The sequence below is a fragment of the Ranitomeya imitator genome, chromosome 9, assembly GCF_032444005.1.
Source record: "Ranitomeya imitator isolate aRanImi1 chromosome 9, aRanImi1.pri, whole genome shotgun sequence".
NCBI lineage: Eukaryota > Metazoa > Chordata > Amphibia > Anura > Dendrobatidae > Ranitomeya > Ranitomeya imitator.
This window is the reverse complement of record NC_091290.1, coordinates 9927945-9950964: the sequence shown is the minus strand read 5'-3', so window position 1 is coordinate 9950964 and position 23020 is coordinate 9927945. Positions and strand designations below refer to the sequence as shown.

Here is a 23020-nt window from a genome sequence, read left to right as displayed (position 1 = left end):
GTGTATGCGGGGCACGGTGTATGCGGGGCACGGTGTATGCGGGGCATTGTGTATACGGGGCACTGTATACGGGGCACTGTGTATGCGGGGCATTGTGTATACGGGGCATTGTGTATACGGGGCATTGTGTATACGGGGCACTGTATACGTGGCACTGTGTATGCGGGGCATTGTGTATACGGGGCACTGTATACGGGGCACTGTGTATGCGGGGCATTGTGTATACGGGGCATTGTGTATACGGGGCACTGTATACGGGACACTGTGTATGCGGGGCACGGTGTATGCGGGGCACGGTGTATGCGGGGGCGGGGCACTGTGTATGTTGGGCACTGTGGTTATAATTAGTAGGGACCACCCTACTAATGTACCCAAATCCCGGGCTGCCGGCACCCAATAACCCACGCTGTGCACTTAACCCCTTCTTTATATGACCACTAGTCCATTATTATCTTCTGGCTTTTACAGTTTCTTCAATTCATATTTGCTCATTTCCAGTTTTGCGATTCATTAAGTCCATAATGTTCACAGCGGCTCAATGAGATCGACATCTGCACCCGATCCACCTGCAGCCGCCGCGCCAGATATTTACATAATTACTTCTGTATCCAAACAATCATCAGATACAAAGTAACAAGAAACATTGTGCTGGAAAACTGAAGTATCAGAAAGTCCAGGATCAGCGCAGAAATGCGGCAGATCGGCGCCAGCGCTCGGTCACGGGGGTCGTGCTGGAGCGGAGCCGCTGGGTCCGGGGGTCGTATCACGGCTTTTATTTATTGTCTTTAAACCTCTCTGAAGTGTCCAGTATTAGAACAACAATGAGCCATTACAATCCCTGCAGTGAAGCTGAGCTGCAGTACCAGACCCAACCTATCAACAGGAGAGGCGCTATAGATACAGAATAATATAGGAGCTGTGGAGATAATAACGTGATCGTGCAGATGAATGGCTGACCGTGTAATACATGGAAGATCTTAGATTCCCTGAATGTGAGCGCTGCGCCTCCGCTCATTAGAGGGTCCCAGGCTCAGGAGGACTGTGGCTGACAATTGGCCATAAATAAAGCTGCTGTATCTGCAGACACAGATCGGATACAGTCATTATCAGACTCCAGAGCTGCACATTACAGGAACCAGAGATGAAATCTCCCAGACGTTAATTCAGTCTATGCAATGAACTGCTGACGGATTTATAGAGCAGAACAGAGATCTGATGACGTCCGCACTACAGGAGCTCAGACTGGAGAATCTCTGGTGACAAGCATGCTGACTGTTTCCAATGACAATTACCAGAATAGTGAGTGCAGCTCTGGGGTATAATACAGGAGGTAACTCAGGATCAGTAATGTAATGTATGTACACAGTGACTGCACCAGCAGAATAGTGAGTGCAGCTCTGGAGTATAATACAGGATGTAACTCAGGATCAGTAATGTAATGTATGTACACAGTGACTGCACCAGCAGAATAGTGAGTGCTGCTCTGGGGTATAATACAGGAGGTAACTCAGGATCAGTAATGTAATGTATGTACACAGTGACTGCACCAGCAGAATAGTGAGTGCTGCTCTGGAGTATAATACAGGATGTAACTCAGGATCAGTAATGTAATGTATGTACACAGTGACTGCACCAGCAGAATAGTGAGTGCAGCTCTGGAGTATAATACAGGAGGTAACTCAGGATCAGTAATGTAATGTATGTACACAGTGACTGCACCAGCAGAATAGTGAGTGCAGCTCTGGAGTATAATACAGGATGTAACTCAGGATCAGTAATGTAATGTATGTACACAGTGACTGCACCAGCAGAATAGTGAGTGCAGCTCTGGGGTATAATACAGGAGGTAACTCAGGATCAGTAATGTAATGTATGTACACAGTGACTGCACCAGCAGAATAGTGAGTGCAGCTCTGGAGTATAATACAGGATGTAACTGAGGATCAGTAATGTAATGTATGTACACAGTGACTGCACCAGCAGAATAGTGAGTGCAGCTCTGGGGTATAATACAGGAGGTAACTCAGGATCAGTAATGTAATGTATGTACACAGTGACTGCACCAGCAGAATAGTGAGTGCAGCTCTGGAGTATAATACAGGAGGTAACTCAGGATCAGTAATGTAATGTATGTACACAGTGACTGCACCAGCAGAATAGTGAGTGCAGCTCTGGAGTATAATACAGGAGGTAACTCAGGATCAGTAATGTAATGTATGTACACAGTGACTGCACCAGCAGAATAGTGAGTGCAGCTCTGGGGTATAATACAGGATGTAACTCAGGATCAGTAATGTAATGTATGTACACAGTGACTGCACCAGCAGAATAGTGAGTGCAGCTCTGGATTATAATACAGGATGTAACTCAGGATCAGTAATGTAATGTACACAGTGACTGCACCAGCAGAATAGTGAGTGCAGCTCTGGGGTATAATACAGGATGTAACTCAGGATCAGTAATGTAATGTATGTACACAGTGACTGCACCAGCAGAATAGTGAGTGCAGCTCTGGGGTATAATACAGGGGGTAACTCAGGATCAGTAATGTAATGTATGTATACTGACTGCACCAGCAGAATAGTGAGTGCAGCTCTGGAGTATAATACAGGAGGTAACTCAGGATCAGTAATGTAATGTATGTACACAGTGACTGCACCAGCAGAATAGTGAGTGCAGCTCTGGAGTATAATACAGGATGTAACTCAGGATCAGTAATGTAATGTATGTACACAGTGACTGCACCAGCAGAATAGTGAGTGCAGCTCTGGAGTATAATACAGGATGTTACTCAGGATCAGTAATGTAATGTATGTACACAGTGACTGCACCAGCAGAATAGTGAGTGCAGCTCTGGGGTATAATACAGGAGGTAACTCAGGATCAGTAATGTAATGTATGTACACAGTGACTGCACCAGCAGAATAGTGAGCGCAGCTCTGGAGCATAACATAGGATGGAGGTACGGACTGGGGCTGAAATTCAGTCCTGGCATTTGGAATCACACAGGCCCATGCTGTCCCCGTCCCCATGAACCAGATGGAATATATTACTAATATTACCCTGGATGAAGGAAAGGAAGATTTCCTACAAGACCAATATGTCTAATGATCCCCGTGGCTGCTGGGGTAAGTGACGGAGTCAGTGACTTTGTGCTCCATCACAACTCTAAGACTATGTGCACACGTTCAGGATTTTCTGCAGAATTTTCCTGAACAAAACCTGACTTTTTTCTGCAGGAAATCCGCATGTGTTTTTTTTGCGCGTTTTTGACGGGTTTTTTTGCGCATTTTTTTCCGGAGCTTCCCAATGCATTAAATAGAAGAACAAAGCGAAAAATCCGCTAAATTAATGAACATGCTGCGTTTTTTACCGCGATGCGTTTTTTTTGCGGAAAAAAACGCATCATCTGCACAAACATTGCAGAATGCATGAAAAATGATGGGATGCTTAATGTATGCATTTTATAAGCATTTTTACCTCAGAAAACGGCTGAAAAAAACGCGAAAAATCCCAAATGTGTGCACATAGCCTTAACAGTATGGGGATCTTGAGAACGTGAATTCTGTTAACGTAGCAGACAAGGCGGCCCACGACCAGACAGGCCCTCCTGGCATTTGCCAGAATTTCCAGATGGCCAGTCCGGCCCTGATAGGATGTAACTGAGGATCAGTATAAAATGAATAAAGCAACAGATTTAAAAAGTCTGATACATTTATATATTCAGGTATTGCACAAGTGGACATGATCCTGCAGATTTAGAGTACAGGAGGTCTCTGGATCTATGAGATTTACCCGTGATCTCACTGCAGACTGTAATACGATCATTCTAGTATTATCTACACTAATCTTGTGTGATCCTCTGTAAACCGCGAGTCTCCTGTAGGAATAAACTGTCACTTATCAGTCCTGTGCACTTTCACTGTGTTGTCCGGGGCAGAAGCGCGGTCACTGGGGGTCCCTGTGTATACAGTGCGCGCCTCTGTGCACTCCTGCAGCGCGTGCCTCTGTGCACTCCTACAGCGCGTGCCTCTGTGCACTCCTACAGCGCGTGCCTCTGTGCACTCCTACAGCGCGTGCCTCTGTGCACTCCTACAGGGCGTGCCTCTGTGCACTCCTACAGCGCGCGCCTCTGTGCACTCCTACAGCGCGCGCCTCTGTGCACTCCTACAGCGCGCGCCTCTGTGCACTCCTACAGGGCGCGCCTCTGTGCACTCCTGCAGCGCGTGCCTCTGTGCACTCCTGCAGCGCGCGCCTCTGTGCACTCCTGCAGCGCGCGCCTCTGTGCACTCCTGCAGCGCGCGCCTCTGTGCACTCCTGCAGCGCGCGCCTCTGTGCACTCCTGCAGCGCGCGCCTCTGTGCACTCCTGCAGCGCGCGCCTCTGTGCACTCCTGCAGCGCGCGCCTCTGTGCACTCCTGCAGCGCGCGCCTCTGTGCACTCCTGCAGCGCGCGCCTCTGTGCACTCCTGCAGCGCGCGCCTCTGTGCACTCCTACAGCGCGCGCCTCTGTGCACTCCTACAGGGCGCGCCTCTGTGCACTCCTACAGCGCGCGCCTCTGTGCACTCCTACAGCGCGCGCCTCTGTGCACTCCTACAGGGCGTGCCTCTGTGCACTCCTACAGCGCGTGCCTCTGTGCACTCCTGCAGCGCGTGCCTCTGTGCACTCCTGCAGCGCGTGCCTCTGTGCACTCCTACAGCGCGTGCCTCTGTGCACTCCTGCAGCGCGTGCCTCTGTGCACTCCTGCAGCGCGTGCCTCTGTGCACTCCTGCAGCGCGTGCCTCTGTGCACTCCTGCAGCGCGTGCCTCTGTGCACTCCTGCATCGCGTGCCTCTGTGCACTCCTACATCGCGTGCCTCTGTGCACTCCTGCAGCGCGTGCCTCTGTGCACTCCTGCAGCGCGTGCCTCTGTGCACTCCTGCAGCGCGTGCCTCTGTGCACTCCTACAGCGAGTGCCTCTGTGCACTCCTACAGCGAGTGCCTCTGTGCACTCCTACAGCGAGTGCCTCTGTGCACTCCTACAGGGCGTGCCTCTGTGCACTCCTACAGGGCGTGCCTCTGTGCACTCCTACAGGGCGTGCCTCTGTGCACTCCTACAGCGCGTGCCTCTATGCACTCCTACAGTGCGTGCCTCTGTGCACTCCTGCAGTGCGTGCCTCTGTGCACTCCTACAGCGCGCGTCTCTGTGCACTCCTACAGTGCGTGCCTCTGTGCACTCCTACAGTGCGTGCCTCTGTGCACTCCTACAGTGCGTGCCTCTGTGCACTCCTACAGCGCGCGTCTCTGTGCACTCCTACAGTGCGTGCCTCTGTGCACTCCTACAGCGTGCGTCTCTGTGCACTCCTACAGTGCGCGCCTCTGTGCACTCCTCTGCCTACAATGGAGACGACTTACTGATCCATGTTCTCTTCATACTACAAAATCTAGTGGAAATGATGTTCGGTCTTTGCTTCCAACCATCAGATCGACCGACCTTCACCGGAGGTTTCATAGGGGGCAACGGTCAAACATCATTTTCCTATCTCTAAATAAATAATTTCTAAGTGACCATCACACTGCTGATTTCTTGGAGAAACCTTCTCCCCTAGACCAGCACATCCCCTCAGTACACCGTCCAGCTCTCGTTTCCCCTTCACCAGACCACATCTCCGTTTCCACTACTTCTCCAGACTTAATTTGCGCCACACTACGCCTTTCCCGGTCATTGTCCCGATTTCCACCAGTTTGTCCATTTCTTCCGTGCCAGATTGTGCCACCCTGGCACTTCACTGCTCCAACAATTCTAACCAATATTAAACGATCAGACTTTGAGGAAAGAGACTCAGGTATCAGGTGACAGGTGTCCTGTTTATTTTTATCTTATTTTATTCTCGGTGCTCCGCTGATTGTTCCCCTTTTTGTTGTTTTTGTTGTTATCAAATCCAACATATGGCTCCAGAGATGTGCGCCATTTTATTCAGAGCTCACCTTTATAGTTTATTAAGGGGGGCGTGTCTTCCAGATCCTCGTGGGAGTGTCTTACATGATCCTCTGGGGCGTGTCTTTAGGCTGAGCTACACCCCTTTTAAAAAACATAAAATTAGAATATCTCTGGCATCGTGTGCCAGAATAAAAAAAAATAAGCAAAAAAAACTGACTAATCGGGGTAGAAGCGGGAATAAAAATAATAAATAATAAAAACTGATCACTTTTGACTCTTTAAAATTAGTTTTCAATTTAATACAGTTCTAGTCGATTTCTAATATTCTAATAGACTGTGACTTTGTAATATCTGTGCTTTCTGTCAGTGACTAGAAAACTGTTCCTGTCCTAACGCAATGCTCTGTGCAGGAGACAGCCGGGCTCATTGTCACAGGTCAGGCGGACGGACATGATCTCAAGTTTTCAGCCTCTAAATCTTAATATTGACTCTTTCTATTCATTGATGCAAGCAAAGATCTCAAGAATGGTCAAAAACCAAAAAAGAAAAGTACATTGCAGGGTCGTAGGTTTCCCCGGCTGTTCATTACATGCACCCCCGCACAGGGTCCTGATTTTGGGGCACCTGGTCGGTATTTTTCCATCCATACAGCGAGTTTTCTTTTCCCAGGCATTTGTAGTGTTCATGACGATCACCCCAACACTATTACTTCATTACTTCAGGGTTGTCGGGGTGATTATTCTGCTCCGCCGGCAATGTGATATATAAAAGGGCCCCGTCCTTGTGGCACCGATTCTTACAGGGTTTCACATGGAAAACTGGTTACATCACCGCAGGCAGAGACATAAGCTGCCAACCATTAGATCGTTAGACGCTAATTACATCGTTACTTTATCCTGTGGCAGAAAAAAGGACAAAACACAACACTTTACTCATTACTCCTAATTAATAATGCAGGACGATGAGGAGGAACCAAAGACACAAGGAAATCGTACTGTCTCCATCCAAGACCTTCACCACAAAGACATGGAAGAAAGCCGATCAACAGAACAACCACAACCATGGGGTATACTGGGAACACCCCACAAGACCTGCCGTATACCGGGAACTCCCCACAAGACCTGCCGCATACTGGGAACGCCCCACAAGACCTGCCGCATACTGGGAACGCCCCACAAGACCTGCCGTATACTGGGAACACCCCACAAGAACTGCCGTATACCGGGAACTCCCCACAAGATCTGCCGCATACTGGGAACGCCCCACAAGACCTGCCGTATACCGGGAACACCCCACAAGACCTGCCGCATACTGGGAACGCCCCACAAGACCTGCCGTATACCGGGAACACCCCACAAGACCTGCCATATACCGGGAACTCCCCACAAGACCTGCCGCATACTGGGAACGCCCCACAAGACCTGCCGTATACCGGGAACACCCCACAAGACCTGCCGCATACTGGGAACGCCCCACAAGACCTGCCGAATACTGGGAACACCCCACAAGAGCTGCCGCATACTGGGAACGCCCCACAAGACCTGCCGTATACTGGGAACACCCCACAAGAGCTGCCGTATACTGGGAACGCCCCACAAGACCTGCCGAATACTGGGAACACCCCACAAGACCGGCCAAATACCGGGAACACCCCACAAGACCGGCCAAATACCGGGAACACCCCACAAGACCTGCCGCATACCGGGAACACCCCACAAGACCTGCCGTATACCGGGAAAAACACCCCACAAGACCTGCCGTATACTGGGAACGCCCCACAAGACCTGCCACATAATGGGAACACCCCACAAGACCTGCCGCATACCGTGAACACCCCACAAGACCTGCCGTATACCGGGAACGCCCCACAAGACCTGCCGAATACTGGGAACGCCCCACAAGACCTGCTGTATACCGGGAACATCCCACAAGACCTGCCGTATACTGGGAACGCCCCACAAGACCTGCCGAATACTGGGAACGCCCCACAAGACCTGCCACATAATGGGAACACCCCACAAGACCTGCCGCATACCGTGAACACCCCACAAGACCTGCCGTATACCGGGAACGCCCCACAAGACCTGCCGAATACTGGGAACGCCCCACAAGACCTGCTGTATACCGGGAACATCCCACAAGACCTGCCGTATACTGGGAACGCCCCACAAGACCTGCCGAATACTGGGAACGCCCCACAAGACCTGCCGTATACCGGGAACACCCCACAAGACCTGCCGTATACCGGGAACACCCCATAAGACCTGCTATATACTGGGAACGCCCCACAAGACCTGCCATATACCGGGAACACCCCACAAGACCTGCCATATACCGGGAACACCCCACAAGACCTGCCGTATACCGGGAACACCCCACAAGACCTGCCGTATACCGGGAACACCCCACAAGACCTGCCGTATACTGGGAACGCCCCACAAGACCTGCCGTATACTGGGAACACCTCACAAGACCTGCCGTATACCGGGAATGCCCCACAAGACCTGCCGTATACTGGGAACGCCCCACAAGACCTGCCGTATACTGGGAACACCCCACAAGACCGGCCAAATACCGGAAACACTCCACAAGTCCTGCCGTATACCGGGAACACCCCACAAGACCTGCCGTATACTGGGAACACCCCACAAGACCGGCCAAATACCGGAAACACCCCACAAGTCCTGCCGTATACCGGGAACACCCCACAAGACCTGCCGTATACCAGGAACACCCCACAAGACCTGCCGTATACCGTGAACACCCCACAAGACCTGTTGTATACCAGGAACACCCCACAAGACCTGCCGTATACCGTGAACACCCCACAAGACCTGCCGTATACCGGGAACACCCCACAAGACCTGTTGTATACCAGGAACACCTCACAAGGCCTGCCGTATACCAGGAACACCCCACAAGACCTGCCGTATACTGGGAACACCCCACAAGACCTGCCGTATACTGGGAACACCCCACAAGACCTGCCGTATACCGGGAACACCCTACAAGACCTGCCGCATACTGGGAACACCCCACAAGACCCGCCGTATACTGGGAACACCCCACAAGACCTGCCATATACCGGGAACGCCCCACAAGACCTGCCGTATACCGGGAACACCCCACAAGACCTGCCATATACCGGGAACACCCCACAAGGCCTGCCATATACCGGGAACACCTCACAAGACCTGCCATATACCGGGAACGCCCCACAAGACCTGCCGTATACCGGGAACACCCCACAAGACCTGCCATATACCGGGAACACCTCACAAGGCCTGCCATATACCGGGAACGCCCCACAAGACCTGCCGTATACCGGGAACACCCCACAAGACCTGCCATATACCGGGAACGCCCCACAAGACCTGCCGTATACCGGGAACACCCCACAAGACCTGCCATATACCGGGAACACCTCACAAGACCTGCCGCATACCGGGAACACCTCACTTCTTTTATTTTTATTTTTTTATATAGCGCTAACATATTCCGCAGCACTTTACAGGTTACACACATTATCATCACTGTCCCCGATGGGGCTCACAATCTAAATTCCCTATCAGTATGTCTTTGGAATGTGGGAGGAAACCGGAGTGCCCGGAGGAAACCCACAAGACCTGCCATATACCGGGAACACCCCACAAGTCCTGCCATATACCGGGAACACCCCACAAGACCTGCCGTATACCGGGAACACCGCCCAAGACCTACCGTATACCGGGAACACCCCACAAGTCCTGCCATATACCGGGAACACCCCACAAGACCTGCCGTATACCGGGAACACCCCACAAGACCTGCCGTATACCGGGAACACCCCACAAGACCTGCCATATACCGGGAACACCCCACAAGACCTGCCGTATACCGGGAACACCCCACAAGACCTGCCATATACCGGGAACACCCCACAAGACCTGCCATATACCGGGAACACCCCACAAGTCCTGCCATATACCGGGAACACCCCACAAGACCTGCCGTATACCGGGAACACCCCACAAGACCTGCCGTATACCAGGAACACCCCACCAGACCTGCCGTATACTGGGAACACCACACAAGACCCTGCGTATACCGAGAACACCACACAAGACCTGCTATATAATATCTGCAAGTTAATAGCATTTTCTTTACATGCCAGGTTCCCTTTAAAGGGGTTGTCCAGGATTTGATTTTCAATTCTTTAGAAAGGTCATGAGTATCAGATCGGTGGAGGACCGACACTCGGCATTATGAACTATCAGCGGTTGGAAGGTGAAGAGCAGAAGTAATTGGTATAGATCCGAAACAGGGCCGTTCTCACTACTGCAGCTCAACTCCTATAAAAGTGAATGTGGTCTGAGCTGCAGTACCAAGAGCGGCCACTACACGGTGCATGGCACTGTGCTGTCCTGGCTTTGTGAATGATGTCCGACCTGCTAACAGCCGATATATAAAAGTCACAACTGATAAATCTGTTTATGAAATATCTCAACTGATAAATCCTCGGCACCTCGTCTAAAGAAAATAAAACAGCGATCGCTTGTGACCAAAAATAATAGAAACTTGGCGCACGACTATAACAGTTATGTAACATAAAGCAATCCACAGAAAACGTCGTATTTGACTCCGTTACAATGGAATCAACATAACAATGGATGCGGGTTTCCCTCCTGTATCTGGAGCTCTGCTGCATTTTTGCCTAATGCTCAATTGTTTCCGTGATTTTTCATTGTTTTTCACCCATTCAGATGAATGCTAAAAACATGCAACTAAAAGCATGAAAAACACGTTTAATGTAAGCAGCGGTTTTCATATCAGCACCTCTGCTTTCTGTGTGACCATACGCTTATAAGAAGAAATAAGCCCCCGCCAGAGGGTATTTGGCAGCATCTTCTAATGACATATGGACGCTCATCAGCACTGAGCATGCGCATGTATGGTACTGCCATCTAGTGGTCCACCGGTAAACCATCATGGCTCTAGTCGCACCTGGTTACATTATGATCCATAAGTTTATGCTCCACCTTATGGAGGAGCCGTACTATCGCTCTGTGCACAAAGACCTATTTTCGTTGCAATGTATCAGTTGCCCGAAGGCTTCATGTGACCTTCCCCAGCTGCGTTCTCCTCCTTACTGCAATTAACGTTAAGCTGCAGACGCCACTGATCCCCTTGTACCATCCAAAATGATATCTCTATTACCTAGAAAATCTCCTTCTCGCTCCTAAGCTCGTTCATCTCTCCGATTACCGCATTCTTTCCACCGTCCTCCTGATCCTCGCCGGGTGATCTCCAGTATTAACCAGTGTCCTTTTATTGCCATTTGTAGGACCCCAATGGATTTTATTCTTCCCTCGGTGCTGCTAAACTTTTTTTGTATATGTAGCAGAGCTGATCTTGGAGGATACAGTAGAGCTGATCTTGGAGGATGTAGCAGAGCTGATCTTGGAGGATACAGCAGAGCTGATCTTGGAGGATACAGCAGAGCTGATCTTGGAGGATACAGCAGAGCTGATCTTGGAGGATACAGCAGAGCTGATCTTGGAGGATACAGCAGAGCTGATCTTACAGGATGCAGCAGAGCTGATCTTGGAGGATGCAGCAGAGCTGATCTTGGAGGATGCAGCAGAGCTGATCTTGGAGGATGCAGCAGAGCTGATCTTGGAGGATACAGCAGAGCTGATCTTGGAGGATGCAGCAGAGCTGATCTTGGAGGATGCAGCAGAGCTGGTCTTGGAAGATGCAGCAGAGCTGGTCTTTGAGGATGCAGCAGAGCTGATTTTGGAGGATGCAGCAGAGCTGATCTTGGAGGATACAGCAGAGCTGATCTTACAGGATGCAGCAGAGCTGATCTTGGAGGATGCAGCAGAGCTGATCTTGGAGGATGCAGCAGAGCTGATCTTGGAGGATGCAGCAGAGCTGATCTTGGAGGATACAGCAGAGCTGATCTTGGAGGATGCAGCAGAGCTGATCTTGGAGGATGCAGCAGAGCTGGTCTTGGAAGATGCAGCAGAGCTGGTCTTTGAGGATGCAGCAGAGCTGATTTTGGAGGATGCAGCAGAGCTGGTCTTGGAGGATGCAGCAGAGCTGATTTTGGAGGATACAGCAGAGCTGATCTTGGAGGATGCAGCAGAGCTGATCTTGGAGGATGCAGCAGAGCTGGTCTTGGAAGATGCAGCAGAGCTGATCTTGGAGGATGCAGCAGAGCTGATCTTGGAGGATGCAGCAGAGCTGGTCTTGGAGGATGCAGCAGAGCTGATCTTGGAGGATGCAGCAGAGCTGATCTTGGAGGATGCAGCAGAGCTGGTCTTGGAGGATGCAGCAGAGCTGATCTTGGAGGATGCAGCAGAGCTGATCTTGGAGGATGCAGAAGAGCTGATCTTGGAGGATGCATTAGAGCTGATCTTGGAGGATGCAGCAGAGCTGATCTTGGAGGATGCAGCAGAGCTGATCTTGGAGGATGCAGCAGAGCTGATCTTGGAGGATGCAGCAGAGCTGATCTTGGAGGATGCAGCAGAGCTGATCTTGGAGGATGCAGCAGAGCTGATCTTGGAGGATGCAGCAGAGCTGATCTTGGAGGATGCAGAAGAGCTGATCTTGGAGGATGAAGAAGAGCTGATCTTGGAGGATACAGCAGAGCTGATATTACAGGATGTAGCAGAGCTGATCTTACAGAATGTACCAGAGCCGATCTTGACAGATGCAGCAGAGCTGATCTTGGAGGATGCAGCAGAGCTGATCTTGGAGGATGCAGCAGAGCGGATCTTGGAGGATGCAGCAGAGCTGATCTTGGAGGATGCAGCAGAGCGGATATTGGAGGATGCAGCAGAGCGGATATTGGAGGATGCAGTGGAACTGATCTTACAGGATGTAGCGGAGCTGATCTTGGCAGATGCAGCAGAGCTGATCTTGGGGGGATGAAGCAGAGCGGATATTGGAGGATGCAGTGGAACTGATCTTACAGGATTTAGCATAGCTGATCTTGGGGGGGGATGCAGAAGAGCTGATCTTACAAGATGTAGCAGGGCTGATTTTGGAGGATGCATTAGAGCTGATCTTGAGGGATGCAGCAGAGCTGAACTTGGAGGATGCAGCAGAGCTGATCTTGGAGGATGCAGCAGAGCTGATCTTGGAGGATGCAGCAGAGCTGATCTTGGAGGATGCAGCAGAGCTGATCTTGGAGGATGCAGCAGAGCTGATCTTGGAGGATGCAGCAGAGCTGATCTTGGAGGATGCAGCAGAGCTGATCTTGGAGGATGCAGCAGAGCTGATCTTGGAGGATGCAGCAGAGCTGATCTTGGAGGATGCAGCAGAGCTGATCTTGGAGGATGCAGCAGAGCTGATCTTGGAGGATGCAGCAGAGCTGATCTTGGAGGATGCAGCAGAGCTGATCTTGGAGGATGCAGCAGAGCTGATCTTGGAGGATGCAGCAGAGCGGATATTGGAGGATGCAGGGGAACTGATCTTACAGGATGTAGCGGAGCTGATCTTGGAGGATGCAGCAGAGCTGATCTTGGAGGATGCAGCAGAGCTGATCTTGGAGGATGCAGCAGAGCTGATCTTGGAGGATGCAGCAGAGCTGATCTTGGAGGATGCAGCAGAGCTGATCTTGGAGGATGCAGCAGAGCGGATCTTGGAGGATGCAGCAGAGCTGATCTTGGATGATGCAGCAGAGCGGATATTGGAGGATGCAGTGGAACTGATCTTACAGGATGTAGCGGAGCTGATCTTGGCAGATGCAGCAGAGCTGATCTTGGGGGGATGAAGCAGAGCGGATATTGGAGGATGCAGTGGAACTGATCTTACAGGATTTAGCATAGCTGATCTTGGGGGGGATGCAGAAGAGCTGATCTTACAAGATGTAGCAGGGCTGATTTTGGGGGATGCAGCAAAGCTGATATTACAGGATGTAGCAGAGCTGATAATGGGGGGATGCAGCAGAACTGATCTTTCATGATGTAGCAGGCTGATCTTGGGGATGCAGCATAGGAGATCCTGTAAATTGTAGCAGAGCTGATCTCGAGAGTATGCAGCAGAGCTGATCTTTGGAGTATTTGCAGAGAAGATTTCGTCGGATGCAGCAGAGCCGATCCCGGAGGATGCAGCAGAGTTCATCTTGGAGGATGCAGCACAGCTGATTTCCACAGATGCAGCTGATCTCGGCAGATGCAGCAGAGCTGTGTTATTCATGTGGCACAGCTCTTGATGACAGAGAGCTCCCATTGTATAAAGAACTGCAGGTAGAATCAATGACATTTAGCAAAGTTTAAGAGCGTTAACCGCCTGGCAAAGTCAGTTCTGCTCCATCTAGGCTAAGCAATAAAGTTCTATTTAAAGTGAACCTGTCGCGCTTCTATTTTAGAGAATAATCATATTTGCCTAAAACAGAAATTCTGGAAAAGCTTTTCTTATAACTCTGCGGTGTGCTGTTCCTCAGTTATTCCTCCTAGAAATTTGTGGGTCTTGGGGGCGTGTCCCTGTACACTGTCCAATCACATCGGATGGTTTCAGACTGCGTGAGGACATGCCCCTTTGAAAAGGAAAATGGCAGCCAACAGTTAATTCATACATTTATTTCTAGTAGGAATAGCGAAGAAACGGCACAAGATGAGGCGATAAGAAAAGATTCACAGGATTGTTATTATGTGGGGAACATAAGTATTTACTAACATAGGCAGGTCAGGAATGGTGACACATCCCCTTTAAACCCACTTTAAAGCCAAACTTCTCAGCACTGTCATCGCCACTGCAGTAGGTGCACTCAGGACACAAAACAGATCATTGGCGATTGCAGTTTCTGCAGGATACATAATTACAGACCAGATCAGGGGTCCGGCCCACCTCTCATTTAACATTCTGCACCAAAAGCAGGTGGTCTGTGCCCGGAGCCCATCTGTCACGTCAAGGAGTCTCGTGGATAATCCACAGCTCTGAGATCCATGTGAGAGGGAAGTCGCTGAAATTAATAACATGCTGGACATGAACCCGATGTAGCAGAGCTGAATGGGTGTAAAAGTCCACAGTGCTGTATAACGAGACGTGTCGGAGTATGTTGTGGTAGATCTACCTGCAGTCCTATGTAAAGGTCTACTTTCTGATGAATTGTTCCAAATGACAAACTCACCTCTGCTACATCTGATCGTCTCTGCTGTGCTGCATCTGTGACATGTGCAGATATATTCATAAAGAAGGAGCTGAAGTTCAGGCCTTTATGTGCACACATCAACTGTAACACAGGAGCCGCTATAACATAGGTACTGATATAACACAGGAGCCGCTACAACATAGGTACTGATATAACACAGGCGCCACTATGCCATAGGTACTGATATAACACAGACAGGTGCCACTATAATATAGGCGCCACTATACCATAAGAGATGCTATAACACAGGTGCCGCTATAATATAGGCACCGCTATACCATAAGAGATGCTATAACACAGGTGCCGCTATAATATAGGCACCGCTATACCATAAGAGATGCTATAACACAGGCGCCGCTATAACACAAGTGCCGCTATAGCATAGGTGCTGTTATAGCAAAGGGGTTGCTACAACATAGGTACTGATCTAACACAGGCGCCACTATAATATAGGCACCACTATACCATAAGAGATGCTATAACACAGGTGCCGCTATAATATAGGCACCGCTATACCATAAGAGATGCTATAACACAGGTGTCGCTATAACACAGGCGCCGCTATAACACAAGTGCCGCTATAGCATAGGTGCTGTTATAACACCGGGGCTGCTATGACATAGAAGCTGCTATAACACAGGTGCCGCTATAACACAGACGCCACTATAGCATAGGTGCTGCTATACCACAGGTGCCGCTATAACATAGGAGCTGCTATAACACAGGCACTATCTATCTATCTTGTATCTATCTATTGTCTATCTTGCCATCAGGCTACTTTCAGGATGAAGGACAACTTCATTGTGGTTTGTCTTTATTACTCTCCTGTCACCTGTTTAGTGGATAAATGTTTCAACGAGCAAATAACCTGGAATAAATGTGATCTGTAGAATAGTTATGTGCCTGCGGGGGGCGACTATAAGTGGGGTCTACATCTTTAGATGAGGGGACCCAGAAAGGGACACATACGAAAGACTAAACTAGGCTGGGATAGATAGATAGATAGATAGATAGATAGATAGATAGATAGATAGATAGATAAGGATAGATATTATATAATACATAGATATTTAGGTACTATAGATAATAGATAGATGATATATAGATAATAGATAGATAGATAATAGATGATAGATAATAGATGATAGATAATAGATGATAGATAATAGATAGATGATAGATAATAGATGATAGATAATAGATGATAGATAATAGATAGATGATAGATAATAAATAGATAGATGATAGATAATAGATAGATTATAGATAATAGATGATAGATAGATAGATAATAGATTATAGATAATAGATGATAGATAATAGATAATAGATGATAGATAATAGATGATAGATAATAGATGATAGATAGATGATAGATAATAGATGATAGATAATAGATGATAGATAATAGATAGATGATAGATAATAGATTATAGATAGATAGATAATAGATGATAGATAATAGATAGATAATAGATAATAGATGATAGATAATAGATGATAGATAATAGATAATAGATAGATGATAGATAATAGATGATAGATAATAGATGATAGATAATAGATAATAGATAGATGATAGATAATAAATAGATAGATGATAGATGATAGATAATAGATGATAGATAATAGATAGATTATAGATAATAGATGATAGATAATAGATAATAGATGATAGATAATAGATGATAGATAATAGATGATAGATAGATGATAGATAATAGATGATAGATAGATAGATAATAGATGATAGATAATAGATAGATGATAGATAATAGATGATAGATAATAGATGATAGATAATAGATAATAGATGATAGATAATAGATGATAGATAATAGATAATAGATGATAGATAATAGATGATAGATAATAGATAATAGATGATAGATAATAGATAATAGATGATAGATAATAGATAATACATGATTGACAGCTATTAGTCGCTCCGTTCGCAGTGAATCCTCCGCCGTTTCCAGCTGTCGCTCATTATTCTCCACATTCTTTGCTTTTTCTGCTCTTCGCCACCTTGTTGATCCTGACATTTCCCTTTTCTGTGTTTGGCCCTAGGGACCCCCGAGGCCCCAGTTGTGCCCCCATGTCCCACCCAGGATGTGATGGCTGCAGTCCTCACCTTCCAGGCTGTGCTGCAGGATGCCGGGGGACCGCACCGAGGGTCCTTACTGAGCCTGCAGAGAAGCGCGTAGAAGCTTCTTGGCGTTTTTTCCACCATGGTCAGCGCCGGACCCCCAGCCGGTGACCCTCGTCTGCTCCATCCTCTCCGGCTTTATATGTGGGGGGTATCATGCTCCAGGCAGGTGTCACTCAGGGAGACCCCCTCCTCCAGGATGGCTCCTGGTATCCACGGGGGGCTAGTGATGGGGCCACAGGAGGGACAGATGCAGCAGCACAGATCTCTGCAGTGTGTGTGCACCGAGATGTTCCAGCAGCTGAGAGGGAAGGAGACAGGAGGCAGCGAGAGGGGAGGGAGCAGCAGGCATCAGGGAGGGGAGAGAAGGAAGGGAAGGAGGAGGGATGCAAGAAAGTGTCACACGGAGGATGGCGAGGAGCCGAGATGTGCGAAAGTGGGAAAAGGAGGGATGGGAGGATTCTCATTGAGGAGACCCCGGAAATGCTCCATGGGAAAAAAAACTATGCAAATTAGCTCTCCTCCAGAAGGAAGAAAACTCTTGTGCAAAAAAAGCCTCAAAACTTTTCCAGTAGGAAGATAGACCACCGCAGAAATCACACGACCAGGGGTGCACCTACAATAGGGGCCCTGCAGGTTCCTTTGGCCCAGACCTGCCATGGTTGGTGGCCCCACTGGAGATCTAGCACTGAGGGTTCACGTTACTAGACAGCACACAGGCGCCATGCTTTACCCCAAACTTCAAGAGTATAAAGTCTCCAGGTCGTGTTTGCCCCGACTGATGATTAAAGGTGTCCAGCGAGGATGAGACAATAGTCAGAGGGGCCGAGGTCAGGACGGGCAACGGTCAATGCCAGAAAGGTGGTCAAAAATATAAAAGAACAGGGGTGCAATCACAGTGGGACCCCCAATGTGTGAAGGGGGTCATAAATTATGCACAAGGAGCCAAGGACATCACCTTTAAGGGGATATTCACAAACAGCATCACACGGCCGGGATCCCCACTAATCCTGAGAGCAGGGGGTCCCAAAATCCTGTGATAATGGAGCAGCAATGCGAATGTGTGACCACAGCTCCATTCACTTCTATGGGAATGATAGTGGATGCACCTGTGTGACCACCACCCTTATAGACAGTGAATGGAGTGGGGGTCAATATATGGAGGACTAAGGAAAACCTGAGGAGACGCCATGAGACATTGGGTTAATAGAAGGATCCCGGAGAAGACCATGGTCGAGATCCTTTCGGTCTAGGAGGTCTCCGGGTTCCCCTTGCGCCGGTTCCCGTTGACGCGCTCTACGTTCCTGTACTTAGCGCTGCTCTTTCCAGCGGTTCTGTGCCTCGGAGGAAGCTTGGCCTTTTAAATAGCGAGTTTCATGGCTCCGGTAGCCGCGGGCTCCGTGCAGCGGGGACATAACCCTGCGCTCGCACTCCCTCCGCTTGTATGTTCGGCATTGTCTGATCCCCTTACACATTTGTCAGTCTTCTCCCGATCACCTCGGGCTCCGGCTTTATTTCTGCATTTCATGTGGATTTGTTATCGTTCGGCTTGAAGGAACGCAAATCGTCGTGACCCCGATCCGGAGCTGACGTGTGCCCGTCTATGGATGCGAGTAGACACGACAGTGCCTGCGCCACCACTTCCAACATTTAATTTTGTGGTTGGCAATAATTGGGAAAATACCCAAAATTACAAGTGCGCCACCGTGTCCTAATCCTTCCCTCAGTTTGGTTTAGATCCGCACTCATCGGCCAGAAGGTAAAGTATCCACAAAGAACGTCTCCCATCCTGGAGGACCTGACCCGTCCATACATGATGCAGACTCACCACTGACTTCAATGTACATTGTGTAATACTCCAGTCCTCCTGTGGGGGCACTGCAGGGAAAACCAAACTCTTGCTATCAGGTTTCCCAAAATGTCACCACTCATCGCTGGAGGTCTCTTCAGTGATACATTGTAATCACTGTGCTAATCTATCGTTAGAATTAGCTGTAGGTGGAACACGGCACACAAACCAAAAAGGTTACGACTTACATGGTGACATCACAGCCAAGGGATGAAGGGGCAAAAACGATTCTCAGTTGTCTCTGAGCTAGTGAGTGGAGATCAACTGCTATGATGTCTCCCATACACAGAGAGAGGAGAGCTGTAATCTCTCATGGCTATGTAGCAGATGTTCAGAGGGTATTGTACAGCAGTACTGAACATTGTAGCTGTGATTGCAGACCAGTACTGGAGTGATTTAGTAGCTACAGAAAGTAACAACACAGGGGACATTATAGATCAGTACTGGACAGTGTAGCTGTGAATCCAGCCCTAGTGTGGGATAAAACGTTTAGGAGTAGGGAGCTGTGAATCCAGCTCTGGAGCAAGAGAAACAGTTATTGCAATGCAGCAGGACATTATGCAGCAGAAAAGAACAGAGTAGAGGAATCACAGGGTACCGCGCGGGCGATTACGGGGTACCGTGCGGGCGATTACGGGGTACCGTGTGGGTGATTACGGGGTACTGTGTGGGCGATTACGGGGTACCGTGTGGGCGATTACGGGGTGTCAAGTCCAGGAGCGCGATTCTACTACATATAACAAGGGATCCAATGATCACAAGTTCAAAACAACTAAAAAAAAGGAAAGTGTAAAAAATATATTAAAAAAGAGCAAGAACAACTTTACAAATTTGAATCCGATTCTTTTTCTCCCTTTAAAAATAGACATTAAGAAAATGAGAAAAGTAAAACCTTCAGCATCGCCGCATCCATGAAGATATATTACAGTGTAAGGCCGTTTGCTCCGTGCGCTAAATGTGGTCAAGCAAAAAAAAAAAAAGAAGCCGGAATTGTCGCTTTTCTCTGCACTTAACCAACAACATTAAGTAAAAAGTGATCAAAGCATTATACGTACCTCAAAACAGTAACAAGAAAAACGTCTTCTCCCCAAACAGAAAAACAAATTCTCCCACCGCTCCACCTGTGAAAAAAATAAAAAAAAAGTTACTGAGCTTAGAAAATGGCGACACAAAAAAACAAATATATATATATTTTTTTTACAAAATTTAGAATTTTTTTTTATTAACCAATTTAAAAAAACAAAACAAAAAACAAAACCACAAAACTTTGTCATTGCCTCAAATGTACTGACCTGAGGAATCACATTGAGGGTCATTTTTACCGCAGGCTGAACAATGTATCGCACCCTCTGCCATTTCACTGCACTTGGAACTTTGTTTCTTCTTTTTTCTTAGTTTGTTTTATAAAACTGCAAACAAACAAACAAACAAACAAACAAAGCCGTCAATGTTGGTGGTAAAGTGAATACAAAGTTACGCTTCTTGGAGAGGAGCGCAAAAATGAACGCTGGCAATGCAAGGGTTAATGAGAACCTATGATGGCGCTGACATTCTATACATTCCGTCAGATACGGGTTTTTTTTCTTTCCAGAGCAGAATTGAAGAAGGCGACGGTCGAGTTTATGAAGTTACACGATCCGGCGTTATCTGCGTGACGGACGGACAGCCGCCTGCGCGGGATCGGTGGGCTATCTCGTCCGCCAGAGCCCGCGGGGGGATCCCTGGGTACACCGCCCGCTATCTCTCCTCGCTGCACACAGTCTGGATAAACAATTATGGGCAATTTCAATATTGATGCAGGAGAAGGATAAAGTCACCTTCTAAAAGGGGCGTCAGATTTAAAGGGGCAAATAAGTGAGGACCCCCCGAGTGTCCCAGCACAGGAAGCAAATTGTGCCACTAGAGGGGGCCAGTGGTGTAACCTGAGGCTTGTGGACCCCAATGCAAAATGTCCAACAGGGCCCCAAAATATCATCTGATAAAGGCTCCCACTACAGTCGTACCCCTGTATGGGACCACAGAAGACCTCCGCCATCTCTGAGCCCCCAAATACAGGAATATTTACTAAGCAAAAAACTGCTCCCAGATAGGGGTCATTTATCATTCACAGAATGGGAAAAGGGAGAGTTACATTGTTCTGGGTATATTTTGTCATATATTTATTATTATTTTTGTTATTAAAACTATTTTATACTTTTCATTATTAAAACAATCTTTTTATTTACTTAATTTATTTTTAATTCTAACAATCTTTTAGTGATTTGTTTTTTCGTGACCCCGTACCCGCCACCGATACAATTCCCTGTAATCACACGTCCATACGTGGTTTTATATGTGGTCCATCGACCTCTTCACACCACAAACAATTTTTCTTTTTTGTGCTTTTGTGTTTTTTTTTCCCTTCTTGTTTTCGGTTTCGGACGAGTTGCAGTTTTGAATGATTTAATGTAGTAAAAAAAATTGAGGAAAAGACTCAAATAATGATTCAAAACTCGTAATGCTGCCATTGTTTTTTTTGTTGTTTGTTTTATTATTGTTCATTGTGCGGTAAAAAAAAATAATCTGGAAACATAATTCTCCAGGTCGGTACGATTACGGCGACACCAAACTTGTACCATTTTGTTGGTTTTGTGGCCATTTTCTGAGACTCGCTACTTTGTAGCTTTTCTGTCGATGGAGCTCGTTTTTTTTAGGAGGCGAGCTGATATTTTTATTGGTTTTGCCGTACAATGTTCTAGTTACTTTTTATTTTATTTATTTTTTAGGGGGGGGGGGAGGGGGGATTCAAAAATGGCGATATCCGTGTTTTGCGTTTTTTTAATGGTTTTTTACAGTTCAGAAAATACTTTTAGATTTTGACAGAGCAGACTTTTTTATCTTTTTAAATAGGGAAAGGGAGCAATTAATTTTTTTTTAATTGATTTTATATTTTCCAATTTTTTTTAAACGTCCAGGGACTAGATTGACAGCAGCGTTTAAGGTGTTAGATGGCAGCGATGGGAGCCCCAGTCGCTGATGTTATAGACAGATGCCGGCTGTATAACACAGCTCCTGACCCCGCTACGTACGCCCACCGCACACACCACATGGTGAAACACTGCCACGTAGCTAGAAGGGGTTAATGACTAATTCCAGGAAAACCCCATTGGTCTGTGGCAGGAAGTCACTGTGCTGCATCGTCCTTCATTTTATACCATGCACAGCGCCATACATCTGGTAGTGGTAGCTCCCGGTACTGCAGCTCAGCTTCATTCACTTGAATAGGACTGAGTTGCTCTGAGCCGCAGTACCAGTCACCGCCACAAACAGATGTGTGGCGCTGTTCATGGTAAATAATAACCAGGGCGCAGCAGTAACGTTCATTACTATTTACGCAGACAGAAGGGTCATGATTGTCCCCGTGGTCGGCGTCATCTTCTTCCCCGCAGCTCTTTAATCTCATCTTGATGAATATATTCTCCCTTTATTACAGGTCAGGTAGTTTGGCACAGACACATTATTAAGCATTGATTACTCCCTATAAATAATGAGCCCGGAGACATTTGTGTCTGATTATTAACGAGAATGGATGAGGGCAGCGATATCAGCAGAGGCGGGGGCAGAGATATCAGCAGAGGCGGGGGCAGCATGGCGGCCCACTCATGATAATGTAATATCTGTCTGTCCTGGAGGAACAGAAATATCCACCTGTCCATACCTGCAAGACGTCAGTGCACCTCAGCTGCTGCACAACCTCATCACAGACCTCAGCTGCTGCGGAACCTCATAAAACACCTCAGCTGCTGCAGAAAGTCATAATACACCTCAGCTGCTGCATAAATTCATGATATACCTCTGCTGCTGCAGAACCTCATAGTAAACACCCCAAGCTGCTGCAGAATCTCATCATACACCTCAGCTGCTGTAGAACATCAGAATATACCTCAGCTGCTGCAGAACCTCATAAAACACCTCAGCTGCTGCA

At 47.9% G+C, this 23020-nt stretch overlaps 1 protein-coding gene across 2 annotated transcripts in view; it reads right to left on the bottom strand.

The window, feature by feature from the left end:
* The window catches only part of CHST1 (carbohydrate sulfotransferase 1), a 71424-nt gene that overhangs the window by 21148 nt on the left and 27256 nt on the right, over positions 1-23020 (bottom strand). Inside the window, exons 2-3 of one of the 2 annotated variants that reach the window (XM_069739572.1) lie at positions 20349-20465; positions 20112-20177 (exon numbers count right to left, since the gene is read on the bottom strand). The gene's annotated coding sequence lies outside the window, so the exon portion shown is untranslated. Of the gene's footprint in view, positions 1-17192; positions 17520-20111; positions 20178-20348; positions 20466-23020 lie in introns of those variants that run through there. The other variant, XM_069739571.1, reaches the window with a different exon arrangement.